This window comes from Schizosaccharomyces japonicus (genome assembly GCF_000149845.2).
Source record: "Schizosaccharomyces japonicus yFS275 unplaced genomic scaffold supercont5.27, whole genome shotgun sequence".
Taxonomy (NCBI): domain Eukaryota; kingdom Fungi; phylum Ascomycota; class Schizosaccharomycetes; order Schizosaccharomycetales; family Schizosaccharomycetaceae; genus Schizosaccharomyces; species Schizosaccharomyces japonicus.
In genome coordinates, this window is record NW_011627886.1 from 1 (window position 1) to 2,650 (window position 2,650).

Here is a 2,650-nt window from a genome sequence, read left to right on the forward strand (position 1 = left end):
GCTCCGGGGCGAAAGTTCGCACGCCAACGTGCAGCCGAAACAGCCTTTTATTCTTTCTGCATAAAACTGTAGTCCTTCTTTGCCTAAGCCAATAATTAGAACTACGGTACCTGTGTTGACACAGTTTGTTACCGCTGGTGTAAACCCCGGCTCTGAGAGGAAAACAGGCGTATTCTGGCTGAACATCGAGTGATTCTTGGTGTTGATTGTGTATACAGCAAAGCTTCCTAAAGCTTACAAATTGTGCAATTGTTGTAGCCGGAATAATTTCCGTTTTTCGGTCACTTGACGTCCCAGTCCATGTGTGTTTTTTGCCATCCGCCAGGATTCGAGTCTTAGGGTTCGGTAAAGGCACAAGTTAAATAGATAAAAAGCTGCTACTTCACCATTCTCTTGACTTAATTTTGTGTTGCTCTGCAAGAATGTTACCATCGCTCCCATTTATTAAACGCAACAACTATACTAACAACGAAAGTTCTGAACTCTCACATGTAAAGCTTTTTTTTGGCCGACTAATTTTCCGTCTTACATTGCTGTTGCACGCAAAGACCGCATTTAATGTAATAAATAATAAAGAAAGAAATTGTAATAATAATTTTAACAAGAATAGAATAGAATACAATACAATAAATATGAAGGACCAAGTACCAGATACTAAACAATAAACAATAAACAATAACAATAGCTATTAAATATTAGATAACAAATAACAAATAACAAACAAAAAAAAATTTAGGGTAAAACAAATAAAGCCTGGAAACATTCTTTTGCTAGAGCACATCAAACGTCGACGTTGTGCGGGAGGAAGCGCAAGTCTTAAAAATGTTTGACTGCGCAGGAGGGGAGAGAGCGGTTTCTTTGCCAAGAGCTACCGTGAAGTCTTATTCCGGATCGGGGAATAGAAGCTCAAAAAGCAATGCTCCCAGCGAGGATCGAACTCGCGATTTTCACGTAGCATACCTGGCAGGAGTGTACCATATAAGCATGAAGCCTTAACCAACTTGGCCACGGGAACCTTCTCAACGCTGAAGCAGAACCATCATCTTATACAATGGATTATTGTTAACTCAAACGAACAGCTTTCAGTTACACTCGTGCAGCGGAAACGTTGTGATCACCGTTTCGTACAAACCATCCCATCAGTTGTAACTTCCGCAAACCTGGAACACCCCCCCTACTGTATAAGGAATTTCCTGCTTCCCAACAAACCATAACAACTTACTAGGCTAGGCTATTATTCATTTCATTCATCATTCCACATACTTGCCAAGTTCTGCGTTAGGCACTCGTTGAACGTTACAAGTCTATTTCAACGCATCGGCTTGTTTAATTTTACAGGTTCGCCTCCATTTTTCATCATTGAGCTTTAAGCTTGCGAAACCTTATCCAAAAAGCTGAGTGGACGCTTTCATCACAGTTAAATCCATTAGACCAAAGCATAAAAAAAAAAAAAAAAAAAGGAAGAAAAAAAGAATAAACGAAAAAGCTATGCCCACACCAGGAATCGAACCTGGGTTGCAACGGCCACAACGTTGAGTCTTGACCACTGGACCATGTGAGCTTCTCATGCCTGTCACGGTTCGAGGCTACATTAAGCAATTCTTTTTAATTTATTTAGGCACTTACCACTACCAAGGTATATCCTTTAACCTTTCGAAGCTTCGGTTAATAAACCTTATTTGTTATACTGCGCGCAATTGTTCTTGAAAGTTATTGTTGAAAGGAACAAGTAGTGTTCAACGGATTATAGCCATTGAACTCTTGCATATTTATATTAACTATTTAATTGATACTATCTTTTGTTACTAATTCGTATTTGTAATGTTTGTTAATTTTTGAGAAATAAAATTCAATAATTTTGCAAGTTGTGCAAATGTAAAAGCAATAACTCGGAATTGCTTCGTAATAGCAGTGAATGCTAGCGAATGCTTAGTCATTCAATTTAAGAAACCAATCAGTTGAATGATTGTTTCATTCCCAGTTTAAAGTACTCGGAGGCAATGACATAAGTTCATTTGCTCCGTTCGCCCGGTCAACCCGCCCCACCCCATTTCACTTGGTGTCGAAACCTTGCTCACTACTCCGACTCATCCTTCTATAGCTATAGCTACAGCTATAGCTTGAAGAAGCTTTGACTTAGCGAACGTTATACTTTCTGAATGTATATTGATCGGTTCAGTTTATCTTCGACAGCTATCTAAATGTTACGTCGGGTCTTTTGTACTATTGCGATGCCGGCAACACTTCTCTTCTCTTTCTCATCAAATACTTTCTATTGATGATGCAAGAAGAAGAGCAGCAAATGACTGGCTACGCCCTTGAAAATTAAACCGAACTACCATCCTTTCCTGGTTTCATTTCAAAACAGGCATGGAACCGAGACAACCGGCACCAAAGTGACAATGGACTTCCACGAACGTCAACAACTCCCGCCCCTGGATCATCCGCCCCACCACCTACGCAGGAACCAACGACGTGATCGAATTGGACAACTGGCTCTTCTCAATGGACCAGTACCTCCTTGTTGCTCGCGTCCCAGCCACACCATGTGTTAAATGCGAAATCGAAGGATACCGGAAGTGCACTTTTATGGTACCGAACGACCCCGGGACTTGCCGACTCTGCTGCTCTTGGTCAATACTCTTGGGAA

At 40.8% G+C, this 2,650-nt stretch overlaps 2 non-coding genes across 2 annotated transcripts; both read right to left on the reverse strand.

Annotated features, from left to right (window-relative positions):
* Window positions 1–917: 917 nt before the first annotated feature.
* SJAG_16448 lies at window positions 918–1,015 on the reverse strand. The gene has a single exon. It is a non-coding gene; the product is annotated as a tRNA-Ile (tRNA).
* A 474-nt stretch (window positions 1,016–1,489) lies between these two features.
* On the reverse strand, window positions 1,490–1,561 carry SJAG_16449. The gene has a single exon. It is a non-coding gene; the product is annotated as a tRNA-His (tRNA).
* Window positions 1,562–2,650: the final 1,089 nt, after the last annotated feature.